The following is an 8,508-nucleotide window of genomic DNA, read 5'->3' as shown; positions in this document are numbered from 1 at the left end:
TGATTGGCTGAGGGGGCGGCCGGACATGTCCGGTGGCGCGGAAGGGATGGATCTAGGGTTTTCAACCGCGAATTTTCGGGGGGAGGGCATATATATAGGTAGAGGGAGCTAGGAGAGTCCAAATGAGGAGCGGTTTTCGGCCACGCGATCGTGATCGAATGACCAAGAGCATGGAGGGGAGTTTCCTGGGTTTTGGCCCACTTTGGAGGGGTGTTGGGCTGCAACACAAAAGAGGCTTTTACGATTACCCGGTTAACCGTTGGGGTATCAAACGACCTCCAAATGGCACGAAACTTGACAGGCGGTCTACCGGTGCTATACCAAGGCCGCTTGGCAAACCTCGGGCCACTCTGAGAAAGTTTAATCACCCGCTCACAACGAGAGACAAAAGGGGAACGCCGGAGGGCATAGGAGTGCCGGATTGCAAAACGGACAACGGGGAAAATGCTCCGATGCATGAAACGAACATGTATGCAACGCAATGCAATGCACATGATGACACAATGCAAATTATGACATGGCAAAATGCAACACGCAAGCAAATGACATGACAACTACGGCGAATAACTGGCAGACACCTGGCGCATCGGATCCGGGGCGTTACAGTGGGGGAATTTAGTATGTACATCGGACTTGGTACAAACAGGAAGGAAAGGGGATGGAAGTAGTACAGACTAGTCACCCAACCGGTCTCTTGGTCAAAAAGGGAAATATAGGGGTAACGTTGTACACAGTGGTATGACCAGGACTAGATTTTCTATCCACACATAGGAGTAGGTGTCTAGAGTGAACAAAAATGGGACCAACCCAGATATGTTTCTTGGATGTTTGTTTCTCGGGGCAACAAACTATGAATCACCACTTTATGCCCTTGTTTACGTACATGGTGCTGTACTGCTGGTGCACCCACTGTCCCATGCCCTTATACCAAATATTTAGGCTCCGGTCAGAATAAAGGGGCAGAAAACATAGGTCTTGATGAAAATAGAGGAATAGGAAAGGAATGTAGGTATAAAACTATGGAACAGCGAACCGGAGGAAACTCTCAAGAGAATGTGTTCGGATGGACTACGAAATGTACAGATTTGTTTTTTTAGTAGCATGCTTGGCAGTATGAGATGCTATTTGTTTATTCAGCTGCACAGTGACTACTCTTGTCCTCACCTCACGTACCACACATAGGTTGATTTTTTTATTCGTCAAACACAGCACAGCAACATGTCTAACGCATGGCAGCGAGCGCGTGCCTCGGGCTTCCGCCCAAAAAATGAGATGCGCGTGGATGTTTCTAATCTGATGGAATCAGTACTACCAGACTAGATTTCCTATGAAACACTATTCACCTTTCCCGTGTTCCGAACGGTTGGAAGGGAAAGAATACCGTAGGAATTGTGTTCCTATGAAAATCCTGCACCAAACCTGTGAACCGAACGCAGCCTTAGCTGTTCTTAATATAATGTCCCTGGTAAAAATGAAGCTATGCCACTGTTTTTGCCTGTAATTGTTTGAGACTCTGACAAGTTTAGCCAAATGTTTTTGCATGTAATTGTTTGAGACTCTGACTGTTTCCTCTGTGCCTTTTTGTGCAAACAGGGATATCCAATTCACCTGGTTGCTGTTGTGACCTTTTGGTGCACTGCACAAAACTCTTCTTAAAAGAAGTGACTTTTGTGTTGTTTAACTGGAATGTCAGATGGAATAGTTGGTTCATTTTGGTGGAACTGCACAAAGGGAGATATGTGTTCCAATCCTCATCATCCATATTGGCGCCATAACCTTCCTTTAGGTAAGAATGATATTTAATGCATGTGTTCATCTCTATTTTCCGACTACCATGAGAAAATAATGCTGTTTTTTACTAGTACACTTGTACTCCCTCACTGACAAAACCAATTCTGAATTAGAAGGCGAATCATGTACTTGGTTTCACCAACTGGTGAGGAGAAAGAGAAACAGAGCATGAAGAGGAAGAAGAAGAAGAATAAACAGTGCCAAGGCGATCTTGCTGAAGCCAGAGGCCTCAGTCCAGGATATTCAAGGGTTCCGACAATGACTACCTTACATGTGAGACGATCCTCTGGGGAGCCCTTCCACTTCTGCTGTCTCACTTAATTAATTAGGAGTACTTAAGTACCACTAATTTATTACTGCCTAATTTTCCTTTTTAGAAAAGGGGGGGGGGGCCTAATTTTCCCGTTGGAGTTAAACAACTCTTTAGTAGGACCCTATGCTAAATCATGTATGTGTGAATGTTTGTCTATGGAGGTGAATCATGTGGTGGAGCAGGGAGGGAATATTATTAGTGTCATGACATAATAGTGCTATTGTTTTGCATGTCAATTTATTGCCATTGGTTCAATGAGGCAATGTTTTGCGTATTGTCCATCATGAATTTGATGCTACTGTTTGAGTAATATGCTAATGTCTTCCTATCCTTTCTCACTAAGCTAATGAAGGTTTCACCTTGTTCCTACTTGTGCAAACAAGGATCATGTTGTGCCAATCATACATTTTAGTGGAACTACACAAGACAATACAATGAACTGTATTCCAGCCAGTGCTTTAACTCTACTAGAAGTTCTTGATAATCTTTCGATATAATCTCAGCACTGGTAAACAAGAGTGATTTCAACCATACATTTGAAGTGCACAAAAATATATACTATTGTGTGATTCCAGTGAGTGCGTTATCATCTCTTATGGGACTACATGAATAAGCTTTTTTTCTCAGGTTGGTACGGGCCTAAGGCCTTCATCCATATTAGTTTAATGTCATCTCTATTTGTATCATGCTACTGTCATGAGAAACTCCTTTATCTTTGCACTTTTAAGTTTTGCAACATATGATAAATGGCAATGCTTTGAGTGTTGAGTTGAGCTAATTGGCACTGATTAAATAAACTAATACCTCTCTTTAAGCAAGACTACTATGTTGCTAACTTTACCCATTAAGATAATGAGGGTGCTTCTATTTATTAGTGTATGTTTCATCAACTAGTCCCACTATTACAGTAATCTCACTCTCTCAATATATGTGCCAACAGGGATGCTCAATTTTTGTGGAACTGCACAAAAACTTTGGGTGCTTCATTGCCTCGACAGCTTCCGTCCTTTCCTGTCGGTCGCTAATCTCCGCTTGCTTTCTTCCTTTGCTGTTAGTCGCTTGGCTTATCTCGGGTTCCAGTCAAAGGAAATAGTAATTGATATGCTACCTCACACAGGTTGGTGCTGGTCTTTATCCTGATTATTGTGCATGTCATATGTATTAGTAATTTGGTATCGTGCTACTGTTTGCCGATTTCATAAAGGAGTAATTTGGAGCCTGAACTCGCAGGCAAATCATTACATCGAGTGATTTCAGTAGAACTGCACAAAATGATCAGATGGACAGGTACTTATACTGCTGCTATGTACTCCAAAGTTCACTCAGACAAGCATCGATGTTGACAAGAAGTGCCTATATTCATTCGAGTATCTACCGGCGTCAACCAATTGTCAAACTCCAAGTATTAGGAGAGTGAACGCCAAAAATATTGCTTGGTGCATAGCCCAGAAAAACGTAGTCCAGTCTTTGGTCCTAACTTGTGCCTTTTGGTTATTGGCACATATGGTAGCAAACTATATGGCATGGAGTCTAAAGATTCCAGACAAGTTGGTTGACGCGTATATTCATCTGGCACTTACCAGTCTGCACGCCAAGGATGCTCCATTTTAGTTGAACTGCACAAAAAATTTGGGTGGTTCATTTTCTCAACCGCCTCCTTTCTCGTCTGCAATGTAAAATTTTGGCGAGATACAGGACCAAGATGAGCCAGTAAACTAGTTGGGTGAAATTAGTGGCCAAGTTGCTCAAACCTCCCTCGGCACGAGGCCACTATTTGAGGATAAACCTAAAAGCAAAGTTCAGATTGTCTGTGCTGCCTCTTATGTACTCAAAAGTTTACTCGTACAAGAACTAATTTTAGCAAGAAGTACCTCTGATTGAACACCATTTACCAGTCTGTACCCTAGGTAATTAAAGTTCGTCCATGGATCATATTGGCTGTGATCTCAATCATTTGGATGTATAAACATACTGAACATGTGTATATCTGAATCTTTTTGTGAATTATGTATGAATATTGTCGTGTGATCTATCAATCATTTGGATGCATAGATATGCTGAGCTTGTGTATATATGAATCTTTTGAGTTGTTGATAGTGAATGTTGGCTATGAATATGAAAGTGTCCTGTGAACCTGAGTTTGATATGAATTGCAACAGAACCAGCTATAACCCTTCTCCTCCTCTCAATCTGCGACTCCACTGCCGCGTTTTCCCATCTCCGAGTCTTTCCCGTCCGGGGCCTCGCTGTCGTCCATCGCCTTGCTGTGTTCGGTGCGGCGTGGTCAACAACGAGAGTCATCGGAAGAGGACTGTACGTGGAGAGCCTGTCGGCTGGGACCCACGAGGTCCATGGTCGCACACAAGGAAAGTTCCTCCTTATTAAGCTGAGAAAAATGTTTCCTCCACCTGCAGCTGGGACCCACCGGCTGTATCTTCGCACGAAAGGAAGTGCCTCCTTGTTTTGTGAAAAAAAATATTCATCCCGTTGACAGCTGGGACCCATTAGATTTGGTGACTGACTTGTGGGCCTACTAAGCGGACGTGTACGCACGGCTTTGTCAACTTAATCAACAAATGATTCTAGCAGCTGGACCGTTGGATGTTAATCCAACAGCCGTGCTCCTTCTTCAACCTCTGTTCTTGCTCCTGTCTCCCGTGGGTGGCACCGCGGCTGTGCTACCGCGCACCCGAACCAGTGAAGTTTCCCACTCCTCTCCATCTGCGACTCCACTGCCCCGTCTTCCCCATCTTCGGGTCGTTCTGGTCTGGGTGCGCTCGGCACGGTGTGGTTAACGTGGTCAACAACCGAGAGTCATCGGAAGATGATTGTACGTGAGAGGCTGATAGTGGGGACGCACCATGCCCATGGACGCATGCATGCAACGGAACGCGGCGAGGTCAACGTGGTCAAGGAACGACTTCCATCGGAAGTATACTGTACGTGGAGAGTCTTAGCTGGGTCCACGGCCGCAGCAAGTAAGTGCCTCCTTATTACACGGAAAATAATGATACCTCCAACTGACAGCAGGGACCCACTAGACGGGCCACCGTATTTTGCGAAAAAAATGTTTGCCCCTTGACTGCTAGGACCCACCTGATGGGCCATCGTATTCCACGAAAAAAACGTCCCGCCCGCTGTCAGCTCGGACCCACCGGAAGTGCCTCCATATTACGCACAAAAAAATGAATACTCCCCCTGCTAGCTGGGACCCACCTTGGTGGGAGGCTGACTTGTGTGCCTACTAAGTTGACGGGGACGAAGGGCTTCGTCAACTTAGTCAATATGAACGATTCTAGCTCCAGTGACCGTATGATGTCCATCCAACGGCCGTAGTGCTTCTTCAACCTTTGGTCTTCTTGCTCCAGCCGCCCAAACCAGCGCCGGTCGTGCCTCATGCTCCTGCCCCCGTGGCCGGCTGTGCTGCCGCGGAGGACTCACCGCCCCCTACTATTCCCACCGCTGGCCAGGCCCTGCGGCGACGGCAGCCTCACACCGCAGCTGAACCAGTGAACCCTCGTACTCCTCTCCGCGCGGGCTTCCATTGCCGCATCTTCCCCGGCTCCGCGTCGTCCCCTTCCTAGGCCTCGACATCGTCCACCACCATGGTGCTCTCCGCGCGGCGTGGTCAACGTGGTCAAGGAACGACTTCCATCGGAAGAGTACTATACGTGGAGAGGCTAACAGCTAGGTCCATGACCACAGCCCAGTTTTTTGTGATTTGCCAAGTAAGTCGCTTTGTCAGGCCTGTTGGGCTGTAAATCTTTCAAGACGTACTCCTCTCCGCGCGGGCTTCCATTGCCGCGTCTTCCCCGGCTCCGCGTCGTCCCCTTCCTAGGCCTCGACATCGTCCACGACCATGGTGCTCTCCGTGCGGTGTGGTCAACGTGGTCAAGGAACGACTTCCATCGGAAGAGTACTATACGTGGAGAGGCTAACAGCTAGGTCCACGACCACAGCCCAGTTTTTTGTGATTTGCCAAGTAAGTCGCTTTGTTAGGCCTGTTGGGCTGTAAATCTTTCAAGACGAGGAGAGCTTTCATTCGGCTGGCTGAGAAAATGGCCCATCAGTAATGAGAAATGGGATGTACATCTTTAAAACACATCAAACCGGCAGTTAGTTTCAAATATCTTTTTTTCATTTCGAGATTTTAAATTACATTAATTTTTATGCATGGAGAATTTGTTGGATTTTATATTGATATACATTTATTTTTAAAATCAGTTTGAATGTGAGTCGAAATTTCGGGATTAAAAACAGTTCGGACCGCACCGAAATATGCAAAATTTCCTATAATTTTTTAACCGTGGCCACAGTATGGGCTGTAATGCTAACAAAAAGAATATGGGCTCCAAAAAAACCTTAAGAATTAGCAAATGGGCTGTAAATTATTAGAAATAATGGCAGATGGGCTATGTGCTATTTTCCATAGATTTGAGGCTTTCCTAAAAAAAGGTTGACGCACAAGCAGTGACTGTTGGATTGCCATCCAATGGCCGTCGTGCTTCTTCAATCTCTGCTCTTCCTGCTCTAGCCACTCAAACAAGCGCCGGCGGGACTGCCTGCTCCCTCGTCCCCGTGGCCGGCTCTGCTGCCGCACAGGCCTCACTGCCCCACCGTACTCCCATCGCTGGCCTAGCCATCCCTCTACTCACCCACACCTGTTGTTATTCTCCGGCGACGACAGACGAACCAGTAAACCCTCGTACAGTTGTACTCCCCTCCGCGTGGGAAACAACTGCCGAGTCTTCCCTTCCTCCGTGTCGTTCCTTTCCTAGGCCTCGCCGTCGTCCACTGCACTGGTGCTCTTAGCGCGGCCTGGTCAACATGGTCAACGACCGACATGCATTTGAAGTGGACTGTACGTGGAGAGGCCGACAGCTGGGTCCACGGCCGCACGCAAGGAAATGCCTCCTTATTACGCGCAAAATAATGATTCCTCCACCTGACATCAGGGACCCACCGAAAGGGCCTCTGTATTTCGCGAAAAAAACGTTACCGCTGCTGACAGCTCGGACCCACTAGCTATATCTTCGCACGCAAGGAAGTGCCTCCTTATTACACAAAAAAAAAATGAATACTCCGCCTATTAGCTGGGACCCAGTATAGTGGCAGGCTGACTTGTGGGCCTACTAAGTTGACGGGGATGGAGGGCTTTGTCAACTAAGTCAATAATATGCACGATTCTAGCTCCAGTGACCGTACGATGTCCATCCAATGGCCATAGTGCTTCTTCAACCTCTGGTCTTCTTGCTCCAGCCGCCCAAACCAGCACCGGTCGTGCCTCGTGCTCCTGCCTCCCATGGCCGGCTGCGATGTGGCGGAGGCCTCACCGCCCCCTACTACTCCCACCGCTGGCCAGGCCATCCCTCTACTCACCCACACACCCTGTTATTCTGCGGCGACGGCAGCCTCAATCTCGTACTCCTCTTCGCGTGGGCATCCACTACTGCGTCTTCCCCGGCTCCGCGTCGTCCCCTTCCTAGGCCTCGCCGTCGTCCACCGCTGTGGTGCTCTCAGTGCGGCATGGTCAACGTGGTCAATGACTGACTTCCATCGGAAGAGTACCGTGCGTGGAGAGGCTGACAGTTGGGTCCACGGCGGCCACAAGGAAGTGCCCCCTTATTACGCGCAAAATAATTATTCCTCCACCTGACAGTAGGGACCCACCGGATGGGCCACCAGTATTTTGCAAAAAAAACGTTTCCCCCCTGACTGCTGGAACCAACCAGCTACATCTTCGCATGCAAGGAAGTGCGTCTGGGCAAAAAAAAACGATTCGCCCCCCTGACTGCTGGGACCCACCAGCTACATCTTCGCAGGCAAGGAAGTGCCTGACAGTCAGGACCCACCTGTTCAAAGCGTACGTAGCGTTGTCATTCTGGTCGCGAAAGTGTACGTACATAGTGGTCGATGTAGAGGCACGCACGTGTCGTAGTAGAGGCGCGCACGTAGCATGTACACGTACGTACAGCAGCGAGGGTGCAAGAAAGAAAATACGGCCACGTATGTACATACGGGCAGGGTCTCGAACGCCTACTCGCGCATACATACATGGCTGGGTTGGAAAGAAGAAACAACATCGTCGTTGTGTTCATGGGGAGCCAAAGGAATGTGTCGTGTTCATGGGGAGGCAACGGAATGCGTCGTGTTCATCAGGAGGCAACGAAACGCGTGGGAGCCAACCGGCTTGGACGGAACAGGCGATGGAAATGAGGCCTCGTGTACCGAAAACGGAGGAAATGGACCTCCTACATTCGGAACAGGGTCCTGTTGATCGAGAGGAGTGTGGCGTACCGCAAAATGGAGGAAACGGACCTCCTACGGTCGAAACGGGGGTCCTGTTGATCGGGAGGGGTGTGGCGTACCGCAAAACGGACGAAACGGACCTCCTACGGTCGAAA

Source organism: Triticum aestivum, chromosome 4B (assembly GCF_018294505.1).
Source record: "Triticum aestivum cultivar Chinese Spring chromosome 4B, IWGSC CS RefSeq v2.1, whole genome shotgun sequence".
Classification (NCBI taxonomy): Eukaryota; Viridiplantae; Streptophyta; class Magnoliopsida; order Poales; family Poaceae; genus Triticum; species Triticum aestivum.
The sequence above is the reverse complement of the archived record's forward strand: the minus strand, read 5'-3'. Positions refer to the sequence as shown.